The sequence below is a fragment of the Lepeophtheirus salmonis genome, chromosome 1, assembly GCF_016086655.4.
Source record: "Lepeophtheirus salmonis chromosome 1, UVic_Lsal_1.4, whole genome shotgun sequence".
Taxonomy (NCBI): Eukaryota; Metazoa; Arthropoda; class Copepoda; order Siphonostomatoida; family Caligidae; genus Lepeophtheirus; species Lepeophtheirus salmonis.
In genome coordinates this window covers 47,557,238-47,571,513 of record NC_052131.2, presented here as the reverse complement: position 1 = coordinate 47,571,513, position 14,276 = coordinate 47,557,238, and the positions used below count along the sequence as shown (strand labels likewise).

Here is a 14,276-nt window from a genome sequence, read left to right as displayed (position 1 = left end):
TTTTTTTACTTTTATGCAGGGTGGCCGGAAATAAATTGAAACGACTTTGATGCTAATTAACGACATCTGCCAACCCTTTTTCAGTTTGGCTGTATGTAAACTAACAAAGTATTATTCTTTCTTCTCACCAAGTTTCGTTCAGATGGCTCGAAAAATCAATTCACAAGAAGAAAATCTGAAAATCCTTGTCACTCTGTTTCAAGCTCAAAACGAGCCAACAGAGATTTTAGCCATTGTTGGAGTGTCGCTAATCGCTTTTTTGTTAATCAACAATATATTTTCATCAAAATGAATTCTATGAATAGATGTGTTTCTTAGCTATCTTAATCATTAATATAGCCGCCTTTAGCGGCTATAATGGCTTCGGAGAGGCGCAGAAGGTCTGGTAGACACTGCAGATGAGTGTCTGTGATGGCGTCCCATTGCTGGCTGAAGTAGCTATGAGAGCTTTGGTGTTTGGGCGTAGGACTCTGGAGGCCTTCTCCTTGACATGCACCCCAAAGGAGTAGTTGAGTGGGTTAGCATTAGGGCTGTAGGGAGCCAAAAATGTCTGGGTCAGAAGATAATCTTGTTCAAAACAGTTTTGCAACAGAGGAGATGGGTTTCTTTCATTGCTGATGTCAAAAGTGGTCTTCCTGCCCTCATGATGATCTTTCCATCTACTTTTTTTGATAACTCTCTGGATAGTCTGGTGTAAACCCCGAGATTTCTTGCATGGGCCCTCATGGACTTGAAGGGATTGACCTGGGCTGTTTTCTTTAACTTTTCCGAGTCCAGCTTGGCATTTTTAACGGGGTCCTTCTTCCTCTCTAACGTTTTGTTCTTGTTGAAGGTATATACGCCCAACTGCTTGAAGTGCGCGAATGTAAATTCAACAATCACGTTCAAGTGTCATTTTTTCGACTTTTACATAATCTAGATGGCTAAGATTTGTTTTGTTTTGTAAATAATTGTTATTTCTTCAATATATCGAAATATTAATTCATTTCAATCACTCAACCTTCATTAATTATTGAATAGTAAGTGTTCAAATTTCAATGGACCACCCAGTATATTTTTATGACAAAATTAAGTTCAAATATAAGTAATTTTTACGACGTACAAAATGGTTTTATGAAAATCCCAATTTTCCTTTTTTGGAATTAGTTCTTATAAATTTGATTGGCTATAAAATTTATTATAAAGATTTAAGAATAAAATTAATTTAATTTGACTGTTACCCATCTATTAATGTATTATTAAGACAAAAAAAGTAATTATTTTTCTTTGAACAATCAGTCTGAGTTCCCAAATTTGACGGATTTTTTGTTCGAAAATTATAACAATTCTAAGGATGTTTTTTTATCAAAAGTTATCTAATGTATAAAGAGCCATTCAATTTATTGGCATAGGTAAAAATCCTTTATAAATACCCAAATCTCTCCAAAAAATTCAATTTAAGACGATTGAAATATCATCAATATTATTTTTCTTTTTTGCACATAGTGTAAAATATGTTGGTACATTCGAACATAAAAAATGCATCCATAAAATTCTTGGATCTCAAATATTATGGGTTTTATAATGGGGTGTCTATCAGAAAAAAATAATTCTTCATTTTATAGTATTTTTTATTTGTCAGTTTTTTGCAATCTTAATAATTCATAAAGATAATATTCATTCCCCCCTTGCACTTATGGGGAACTCAAGAATACTTATGGGTCTTAATCAATAAAAAAAAAAAGAATAAGTAACGCAAGAGCATGGATTTAAATTAAATTTGTCCTAAAGGTTTTTACGACCACAAAAAAAATCTTGAACAAAAATAAAAAAAAGATGAAATCCACATGGATTTTCTTGCTTCTTATATTCATACAGCCCAATATTTCATGGATAAATTTGAGCCAATTATAGGCATTGTATTCAAATTTGTAGGATAAGTTGAGATACTCAAGATTTCTACCTTCAGTTTAAAAACTTTACTTGACTTAAAAGAATTTTGAGAAACATTCTTCTGCCTTGACACAAACGTAAAACAATATCAAATCTAATCTTCTGAAAAAATATATTTAATTTAGTATAAGCAAAGTGTATTAAATCAGAATAGCTTTTATTCACCAATTATATATGTACTATCAAAAGCCTCAGTTAAAACCATATACGGTAATGTTTACATAGACGATAAATAAGTGTGTCTCTTTTTTTCTTTGACTGTAATCTCTCAAAATACCTTTTTGAGAAGCAAATATCATATTTCTTTTTTAAATTTAGGAATTTTATCATTTGGGTGTACATAGAATCCTACCAAGAGACGACGTTCCTTTTGATTCTCTGAAAATAAAACTATATTAAAAGGTTAATGACCTGTACCTAACAACAAGAGTAACATTTTTTTGTTTGTATTTTACAAGGTCTTCTAATATACATTTTATAAAATATAGAAGGAATGTCGTTAAGTTAATTCAGTTGCCAATCCAGGGGAGGATTTTGTGAAAGGCTGTTGAGGAAATAGTTAGTCAATGATAAATAGAAAATACCATATATTTTCAATTCTTCGGGAAGTAATATTGATATTGCAAAACAAATATGTCCTGTAATAAACGGTTTATTTGCTTATTAGGCTTTAGTCACGCAAAAAACAATTCATGATGCCTCATTGATTGGTTTGTCTTTGAGGTTTTAAATATATATAAAGATATACAATTCAATAAAACTCGTTTCTTAGCAACATTTCCAACAGATTAAATTGCTTTTGTCATTTTTTCAAGTTCTATTTTCAATCTATGATTATTGGTATGTATGAATTCAAACCAGTTCTTTTAGTCTATGCTTACACCGTGTATATATTTATAATACAAAAGACGTTTTATAATGTTTCTACAACGTTTCTCATGCCAAAGTCATGGCTTGTTGCATTTATGATGTTTTGATGGTGACTCCCCATGCAACAGCAATCAAAAAGCTTATATATTTATAGGTAGTTACTGAAGAGGGAAGTAACTATGTGAATTCTCAAAACCTCTTACAGAGGTTTAACCTTGATAATAAGTTAAGTATTGTAAATGAGGAAATCAGCAAATCAGAGCAACAATGACCAAGAAGTAGTGACACTATCATAATAATTAGTATGTATATTGGATTACAATCTCAAAATCCTAGACGACTATAATTTTTAATAGAGCTAACAAAATGAGTCCTTTAAAGATATATGCTCTAGATCAACTGTTGATGACGTCATATGTATTTCAAAATTGGAAATTTCAGCTTAATTACGTCAATTGAAGTTGAAAGTGTTTCATCATTCATAATATGTGTACGTTCAACTTATACATCAGAGTAGAGAAGAAAATAGGTTCACCAATTTTTTTGGTCCACGATTTGAAAACGATGAAATTTCGGTATATGGTCTACGACGGCAGTCTGGGTCGAAATATTAGATCTTTATAATTAATGATAGGCCAGCATTATTTGGAAAAGAACTTTATGTACATGACATTCATTTACGTAAATGTACAGGGTTATAAATCTAAAACATTCAAAAATTTGCACAAATTAACATGGAAATTTGAATCCCTGAAATTTGAAGAATGTTTTGAAATGAGGGCAGCTTAGCTGTCATGACGTTTCATTAAATTAGCTACAAGCAGCTATGAGATGAAGGAAATAGACAGAAAGACCTCTTCGTATCTGGAAATGATATAAGAAGGAACTACCCTGATGTCGATCCTCAATTCTACTCCGAGTCTAATGGGGACTTACAATTATAACTCCACAAAGAATCCTCAGTGTTACTCTACGTCCCTTATGAGCACACATACTCTTGGCTAATACCATTTTCTTAAAGGACTTTGCCTCAAGAATAAAAGAATAATGATAACAGTCAGACACGTGACTACGGAGGATGTTATGGGAGAGGGTCTCGTTTAAAATCTTGTTGTCAAGTTGAAAGAAAATACATTGCTTTTCTCTAAATTTTTGGCACAATTTAAAAATTCATTGTTGGCAAAAAATATAATATATGAAAGACTATGTATCATATTTGACAAACTTCTAACATATTGGTTTTGGAAATGGAACTGATGAAAATTTGATATTTGAAAAATCTTATCAAATATATAGAAACACTCTTTTATTTATTAAAACAAAGAAGGACAAAGTGTCACTTGTAACACTTTTGCTCGAATCCCAAGATATGCAAAGTTTTGCTTTTCTAAAATTTTATTTTGTCAAGTTGTGGTTGTCTAAAAAAAGATCCCAAAATTGTTAAAGATTTGCTTAGATGCCTCCCTACCCCCCCCCTTAAATAAAATCCTTGTAACGGCTCTGATAACAGCAAATTACACTTAGAGTAGCAAAAGTCCATCGTCACAATAACATAATTACAAATTAATGGATTTTATTTAAAAAGTCAATATCGGGAACAAATCTAATCATCCAAGCAATTTGATTATAAAGACAATAAAGGATCAAAGTATGTCTATGAAATATTAGACTAAAATTCTAAATTGGATGTTTCTCCTTTCCTTTTGTTTGTTTTTATGTTGAAGCACCCCCCGTTGTACTAAATTGCAACTTGTACGAGTAGAATCTTGTACACATCCTAATGTTAACGTCTCATAATATGTATAAGCAGATCTATCCTCATCAACAAACACACACCTATATTTTTTTTGTATTGTCCTTCCTTAAATACTGTTCCTTTTGAAAATGGTTGAACATACATAGACTATAGAGGAACAAACGATGAATAGTTGTGTACCTTGGTAGAAAGATTTTTTTTTTTTTACATATACCATGGAAAACAACCTAACAACAACATGGAACTAAATAGGAAGAAATGACGTTGTATAAAAAAAAACCTCTTTTTTGGGGGGTAGATTAATTAAATCTATGCGCATATTGGATAAGAAAAACACACAAAAAAATAGATATCAAAATCATCATCAAACTGTATTCCAATCAAAACTAATAGGTAAATATAAAATGAAAAATGAATACACAATTTGTGAAAAACATAAATATATTTTTTGACAGACTTATAGATAGTGATGTATCTCTCTTTATTTATTCGGTCTAGTCCAGTCTTAGGACTAGTCCTTAATACTGACAGTCCAGATGAAATAAACATTAACCCCACTTCGTATTTAGCTAGGTACAGTGAGCTGGAGAAGTATAGTAGTGTCACCCCAAACTCAAAGTTGTGACAACTAGCTTTCAGAATCTGTTGAGAATAAAATATTCCAGGAAAGGATCATAGTTGTCAACTTTGCAATTTCTAAATGGGGTCAAAAACATAATTTCAAACCACCTACAAAATGGTTTTCCAATTTGTTGAGCTTTTGATAGTCATTATACATTTTTTTCACATGTTATAATCTTATCTTGTAGATATTCCTCTCAGCTCTCAGAATTGACACCCCATTTAGCATCATTATTACACTCTCAGATATATGCATCAATAAACTATCTCTTGCACTTTTATGCTGAGTGCTCAATTTTATTTTCGGATTTGTATTCTCCTTATAATTATATAATCATTTTTAACAAATTTTAATCACAGTAGGAATATTTTATTTTGACTGAGTTGAGAACCCTATTCAAGTATTCCAAGTGATCTTCTTCTTTCTGAACTCTGCTAAAGATGTGAGTGAATGCATGATGAGATAACACTCAAGCCTATTCACTCATGTAGCAGAGTCTCCTTCCCTTCTTCACACAAAATCACCGACATGGCTCAAGATCATTTGGATTTCCGGAGTGATATCTATACCAAGCTGTGTGTAGGCTTTCCCAAAACTCTTAATATAGGCTTTAGAGAGGACAAAATCTCTCTCCTTGAACTCCTTTGCCAGCTCCTTGATACTACCAAGAGTCCTTGGCAGTTGGGTATTTTTGAAAGGATTGGAAGCCTCACAGACATAGCAAGGATGCTGAGAACTACTAAGTCCAAGGACTATGTTACACATCTTCTAGTCTATCGAGATAATTAAGTTCAAAGAAGAGAGGCTTAAGGCAGAAATGAGGATACGGACGTTTTCGTAAGACTCCAGCACTATGGGGAGTATCTCAAGGAAAAATAAGCGCTTCACTCCCAATTTTTTGAAGCACCTAGATGGGCCTGCTGGAGAATTGTCTTTATGTATCACATTAAGGCAAACCTTGAAGAAACTTTATCTCCATCTAGTCCTAGCTTGATGTCACAGTCTCCAGTCTCCTACTCTCTTGAATCAACGAAAAGTGTACCGAGATCTTCCTCCAAACCTGGAGGGTATGGTGAACTGACAGATTGACAAAATCCTGAGTAGAGAGGAAAGTTTGAGGAGAGATCTGGCTTGAGTTGTTTTGAAGTAAGCTTCACTCATCTGAACGGAGAATGGGCGTTCGGAGACGTTTGGCAGGACAAAATCACCAGAACCAAATGGGCTCAGGTCACTCAGTCCAGCATTGATAACTTGGCATTTTCCTTTCAACTAAAACAAGTTGCTCCAGCTTTATAGGACATATTTTATACAACTCCTCATATTTATAAAACTGATGAAGAAAAAAAATCTCCACGTTCATGTCTGTCCTTCCAACTCCAGTCTCAGGAAGGAATATAATAAAGCCGGTGCTGTAGGGTAGTAAAATTCGTTGAATGGATTTATTCACTATCTGATTTACGATTAAATTTCTCTCTGGATTCTAACTATATCCAAGTATCGTATATAGTCTCTCCTTCTCCGACCCATTTTAAATAAATTAGCACAATAAGTTAAATTATAACTGACCATTCAAAATGGATGAAGCGTAAACATATACTACAATATCCCCAAAAAGATAAAATAGTTTAGGCCGTTTCGGCTCTATTTAATACACAAGTCTTTATATATTATTTTTGCTTTGCTTACAAATTGTGGATTTCATTATTAAGAGTTTCTTGAGTGAAAAACCAATCGCATTTTGGACCGGTTTGGGCAATTGCTCTACTTAATGGTACCTCGGTACAAGGTTGTAATTTGGTTGTAATTTTTTAAGTAATTCTGACCTATAAACTTTTGCATTGAGATCCGAAAATGTTGACTGCTAACCCTTTTTTTTTTAGATCTTTATAACTTGATCAAACTGTAAGACATAAAGTAAACTACAAATGGGTATTTTTAAGTTCTTTTGTATAGTAATAAATTTGTATGAGGGATAAATTACAATAGTAAAATTATCTTTTTCTAAAATACCAAGATTTGAAAATAGTAAAGTATGTTCAAATACAATCAGAATGGAGTACAACTCAAAAAGTTTGAAAACCACTCATTTAGGGATATAATGAACATAAAAAATGTGTGCAAAGGAGTTGTAATAGACTAAACTTGGGAATTATATGCCCATGATACAAGTATCGAGAGGTTACTCCAAATATATACCTACATAAATGATCACTGTCATGAATAAATATACATTTTTCCAAATTTGAAAACATTGCTTGACCATGAGAAAATAATTTCAAAAATTTCAAATTGATGTCAATTCAACTTTATTAAAAAGAATAATAAATATGATTTCTTTGAAAACACCGCAGAGAAATAATGAAAATGATATTTATCTATTTCAAAACTAATGAATGAATTTAGCAGACAAAATAAATTAATAATTTTTTCGTTTTTATTAGATATCTGAAAAAACAAAGTGTTTCGAACAAATATGACGTGTCAATATAAAAACAATCTAGAACAGAAATTAAGAAAAATGGAAGATATATATATTTTATTACTGGATTTATAAATACAAAAAAGTCTCCCGGATAAATTGTAAAATGCAGTTTGTGAAAGGAGGACATCTGCAGATGAAAAAGGATGGTTGATCACTCTAATTTATAAGTAAGGGAACCAGTTTTACAAAAACAATAACACCATAGTCCGGCTTTGTGCATTACTATAGTTTTTCAAAAAGTTAGCGTGTTGTTACATTTATAGTATCTCAAAAACTTTATTTCGAAAAGAAACAAAAATTAAAGAGGGAAAAATAAGTTGATAGTGGACCCATTCTTCCCAACATTGGATTATTATTCAATAATTGTTGGGAATTGTTCACAGCTTAACAACAGCTAAACAATCAACGTTCAGTACACTGAAGAAAATAAGCAGAAACATCAACAGCGGACAATATAAACTTTTGTTTAAGATAAGTAATACTTTGCGTGAGACGAAAGGCCCCCGTACCTCTCTCTGGTTCTGACAGGACTGTATCATTGTGAGTTATGTATAAATTTTTTTATCAAAGTAGTCACAAGGGATGGATGAAAATCCTTCTAGGGTGCCCGAGTATTTATTTGAAGGATACAAGAGAAATAGATTAAGATATTATGACTATATTAAATCTCTACCTCATCTAAGAATTTAATGGACATGAATCATGAATCAAACAGCATCTTGTTTTGTTTTGTTTTTGTTTCATTGGTTTGACCTTGTTGCAATCGGAGATCGAAATAAATAGGGGAAATATATTTTTTATGATTTTTTATTCGATATTATTCTACTTAATTTCTAATTGAAGGGTATCACGTGACAGACTATTTATCTTTTACAAAATCATTATGGAAACAAACATGGAAAATACTGACTAATAGAAGCATCCGTTCCATATTTATAAAAATCTATTAAAAATTGCAAAAAAAATATATTTATATGGAATCAAAGTCCATGTTCACATAACAATCTGCATTGCATCTCTCACCCTTTTCCCTTTCAAAAAGAACAAAGAAAAAAGGTCCTTCATTACTTATATAAAAAAGTATTAGCATAAACCGTCAATTTTCCAAACTGTCAGACTATGTATTCTTCACTTAATAGTTGGAGTATGTTCTGAGTTCTCTGCTTAATAAAATGTATTCCGAGTTCACCAAACGAACATTCAGGAAATTAATAAGAGACCAAAGTAAATTAATCCACAGGTCACCAAAAATACATAGAAACAATGGTGTTTGCCAATCTCTGAAAGAAGCCGGTATTGTTCAGAGTTAGTAGGTGTCGACAACAAGGAGACAGACAAACTTTGCCTCATTAATATAGATGTCCTTTTATTTTCTTATTAAAAAAGGCAAGCTGAGGTTTAGCTTCGAACACTCGTTGTTACATTGTTATTTCTTAGATCAAGTTGTCAAACAGTTTTTATGATATTAAACACACAGAAAAAAAATCAAATAATGGTGCTTATACAAATATAGAGGTAAATTTTGCTTGTTAATATAAGATCCAGGCTCTAGTATACAGCATTGCCTGTAGTTATTAGGTGACGTTGTACAGATAAACTTTGTCTAAGAAATATAGAAGATAACTACCCGAGAAATCCTCCGTGTTACTTAACTTTTTTTATTGGGAATACACTCACGCGTAGTTTCTCAATACATCTCAGTACTTTAGTCTATGGAGTGCTACCTGACTGGGCCTTAGCTACACACGCTCGATGCTACATACACACTGTATTGTAATTTCTTAGATCAAAATATGTATATGATATACATCAGGGATCACTATTTACAATACCTTGTGTATACACGCTCGATGCTACATGCAAAACGATATTTCATTAATATGAATACACTGTTAATTCTTAAGACTGTTTTTTTTATCCAAACATACATTCATACAGACAAATTTTTATTATAATTATACATAAGATATGTATTGAAGCACTGAAATACTTTATATATTGAGCTTAAGTAATTTTAATCCTCACTTTAATGAGCATCATTAATAATTATTATTTAATAATGATTTATTTTTTTATGAAGACTGTTTGACATTTAACGAATATAATTGTATGTAGTATGTTAACAACACACTCTATATGGGTGACATTCTTAAGGAATGAAATTAAGGCTAAAAGTATGAAGGTTAAATCTAAGATATGTCCTGTATGTGTATGTAAGACGTTGTTTAATAGGCCATAATATATTGTCTTTTCTCTTTTATCAAAGTGTACTCACTTGTATATAAATGTAAACTTGAAAAATCATTCTTAACACAATTATAACATGACTGTTTAATTAGTTTTGTATACGTATGTGTAGTTAGTTAAAATGCTAAGGTCCTTGGCGTCTGCTAATATTACTTTTGTTTTATGTACATAGATATAACCACATAGATGTTTCTCTTTTTAAAATTAAAATCCTTGAGTAATTAGGAATTACAAACACTGATAAATTTAGAATAGTTGATCTATGATTTCATTTTCAGGAATAGAAGATGGTTGAAACAAGTTATCAGTAGAGACTTGACCGTTTTTTGTTTTCTTCGGGGAAAAGTGTAAATCGAAGTTTAAAAGTCTTCAAATCGTTCAGCAATTTTTTCGATCTGAGTAAATAGACTGATATTTTTCCCCATTTTAAAATATACATGACGTCATCAACATTTTATTATAGAATCGGTCTATATACTGATAAACTAATTCCTTGCGTCTTGGTTTTTTTTTTTTTTTGGTACATCGGGTCTTTATTAAAGATCCGAAGCTCTAAATTAAAAAATGTATTTTCTCAAGCATTCTTTTAGCCTATATTCCTCAAAGTTCTTAAAGTCTTTGGTAGAGCCAGGGCTGGCTTTAAGAGGCATAAAACAATTGTCCGAAGGTCAACTTTTAAATGGGGCCCAGCTCTAAATATAGTTTACTCTGACATTGGTGTTTTGAAGACTACCAATGTCCAGGACATTCAAGAAGGAGGAAGAAAGTCCTTAATGTTAAAGGCCATCATCGTCGCTAATGTTGAGAAGTTCTGTTCTGAAGAAGTGTGTGAAGAAAATAAAAAAAAATAAAGCTACTTATTTTTTATAGAAATAAATATATGTTGTTGAAATTATAATTGAAAAATGTCCTAATTTTTATGCAACACTCAGTTTATGTAACCTATATCAAAACTCCATCCTATGATCCCATTTTTTCAAGGATCCTTCTTTGTATTGGTAGACTGTTGTTGATTTGGAGACTGATAGGAGATGAGATAAAAGAAGAACTAACTAACTTTGATCGGACCGGAAGTCATCAAATTTAATTTAATTACTCTACTATTGTAATTGTATTGCTTATAATATTTACTAATTCCATAAGATTCACTCATCAAGGAAACTCTTCCTTTTTAAGTTTTTGTTTCATCATTTACATGATCAAACTAATGAATAATGACTTTAAATATCATTCGATTTCTAGGGATTATTCACCTCAGTTTTTCTTTCCTTGTTTTATTCCCATCTAGAAAGGAGCGGACTTGCACTCAATTTGGACTGGAATCCAAATTTTGAGGAGTTGTAACTCGACATCACCTTACAACAAAAGACAATCTTGATGTGGACTCGTGACTCAACTTGGACTCGAAAGCTATTTTATACATGACTCAAGAAAAACCTTCAAATCATCAACCATTTATAATAATTATGGACGGAAAATGAGCTAAAAATAAATCTGAGGACTCAATGAACATATTTAAGGACTTGGACTAGTGAGAAAAGACTTGGGACTCGACATGCAGTATGTGGGCTTTTTTCACCACATATGACTTACATATTCATATTGTATAGAAGTTCCAACTTGTTCGTAATTTGTAATATGTCTTAAATAAATTTAACACTAGACAGCTTACAAAACAACTACTAATTGATGGGATCTCTTCATTTTGATGTATTCGACAAATTACTTTATTTAAACGTCAGTTAATGAGTCATCCCACTCTTTGAAACTTGAATAATGAGGCATGAGCAAGTTAAAAACACATATTCGGTTGGGGAAAAAGTTATTTATTAATAATCAACACCTTTTTTAAACTAAATATATCTTATAAAGGTGTGATTGTATACTGCAATTGCTTTTTCCACAGTATTGTGCTTCTCCAGTTCAGTCGTAAATTATCGTGCGTCGAGTATTTTCCATTTTTCCAAGCTGAAAGGGGAATATGTGTCAAAAGCGACCAAAAAAAATGCGATGTACCTATGCAGGGCCTATACTCTTTCAGTTCGTGTTGCACAACAGTCGTTCAAGTGATTTTTCCTCCGCTCTATTCTGTGAACTGTGAACAACTTGATCTTTTGAAGCTAGGGATTGTCCAGAATCGTCAAGCATTGGTGAATAGCAGACAACAAGACATCATCAAGACTACGTCAGGCGGCACACATCTTTGATGACGCACCAGAAGCTTCAGGAGCTCGGATGGGAAGTTATAATGCATCCACCCTAGAGTCCAGACCTTGCACCCAGTCATTATTGCCTGTTCCGGTCTATGGCCAACACGCTTGTGGCTACAAATTTGGCCTCAATAGAGGCCTTTGAAAATGGGTTGTCCAAGTTTTTTTAGAAATAGGGACAAGGGGTTCTACGAAAAGGGAATTATGAAGTTGGATTCTCTTTCGCAACAAGTTATCGAACAAAACGGAGTATACTTGGCTTAAATCTGATAATTGTAACACTTTTTATAAAGCATTGAAATAAAGGGGAAAATACGACATCAATTTTTGCCCAACATATCATTATCTGGAAAATTAAGGTAGCTTAAGGGCGCAACATAAATATATTAATATTTATTTATTTTTCTTGCGCCCCAAATACAATTTTGAATTTGAATTTATAAATAATAAATATTAAATTATATTATCATTTAGGGAGTTGTATTATTTTGCCATCAGATCTATGAGATTTGCCACAATTGATCATTTTGTAAACAAACTAACATAGGTACAGAATACGTAAAACTGTGTCATTGTTAATATCAACCATCCATTAGAATAAAACCATTCCAGTAAATCTTTAATTTTTCACCACCCTCTCCATTTTGGGATGCAACTTCATAGTACCGGAGCTGTGGACTCACACTTGAGGACTCATCAAACTGTAACTTCGGTTTCAAACTGGCCTCCAAGTGATAAGAATTGTAACGTGACTTGAACTCGAATTAGAAGATTCAAAAAACTTGTAGAAAATGAGACTCCGTAAATCCCAACTTGTAAAGGCTACGTATGATTGTATATAATATAAGAAGTGAATATAACTAATTTGGCAATTGAAAGCAATATTATTACATGTCATTATGGTCAAATTTTCAAAAAATAATTATTTTGCCTCGTATATTTAATTTAAACTACAAATTCGTTATAGTCAACTTCTGTCCATACATAAATTGAATACAAAGTGCAAAAAAAAAATAAAGTCAAATATATAATTAATAAGAAACTTCTTTTCTTTTATCAAAATTGTTAATTCAACTTAAAATTACATATTCGGATTTATATTTATTTTTAAAGATGAGTCTTAATAATATGTTTTTATAACATAAATATTAATACACATTAGGATTTGAGAGTAACTTTTTTACAAAGATTCATGGGTCATGGTTTTTTTTAAAGAAATAATATAATTAATTATGGAATAAGGAATCGAATACCAAAGGAGGGAGATGACTTTTTAACTTCCGGCATTTATTATTCTTAAGAGTTTCGCATCTCAAGATATAGTAGCAAATTCAACTCTGAAGAAGATGTTGAATAACGAATAAGGAATTATGATGAATATTTTACTAAGGAGTCACTCCTGTAAAGAACGAAAAAGGGCTCCTTGCAAAAAAGCCTACTGGGCCCAGCCCAAAATATAAGCAGTTATTGAGTCTCATTTATTACAATTACCAAATAAGTTTACGACTATTTTTTCCTTCTACAAATGTCGTACAAAATAGTATTACATAGTTGGAAGAAGAAGCAGGGGCACTCAAGAGTAAGACGAGTTTAACTCAAAGAATCCGGACTTTGTAGGTATATTAATAGTCGCAGACCGATTCTATGTATATTGCAATTTTTCCGTAACGAAAGTTATAATCTAAATATACCTATGTGAAAAGAAGATAATCAAGGCCGAGGAGTGAGTATCTAGAGTCTACTACATAAGAATATTATAATAAGTGTATAATGGTAGATGTATTTGGACTATAAATTGAATTGTGGGAGGGGGAGTTGTGATATAAGTGGCTTGTCAACACAAAAGCAAGATAAAATGAAAATTGAGTGTGGATTATATTTTTCAACAAATGACTTTTATTAGCCCTTTGGGTGTGCAACAAATTACAAATTACAATAGACAAAATTGATTGCCACAAATAAGAAATGCTAAATTAATACAATTAATTTGAAAGGGTGCTTATATTGGCCATTATAAGTCTATTAAACCAAATTAAGTACTATTGCAATAATTTATAGGTATCTGAGCCTATCCCAGAAATTTGAATAAATAGCCTATCATTGGCTCAAATATGCCTATGAAATATTGGGATGCATGTAAGTATGCATGAATTTCTA

General features: G+C 31.8%; 1 protein-coding gene across 3 annotated transcripts in view; it reads right to left on the bottom strand.

Annotated features, from left to right (window-relative positions):
- LOC121131846 (chymotrypsin-like protease CTRL-1) overlaps nt 1-14,276 on the bottom strand; it is a 117,808-nt gene that overhangs the window by 102,704 nt on the left and 828 nt on the right. The window lies entirely within an intron of this gene.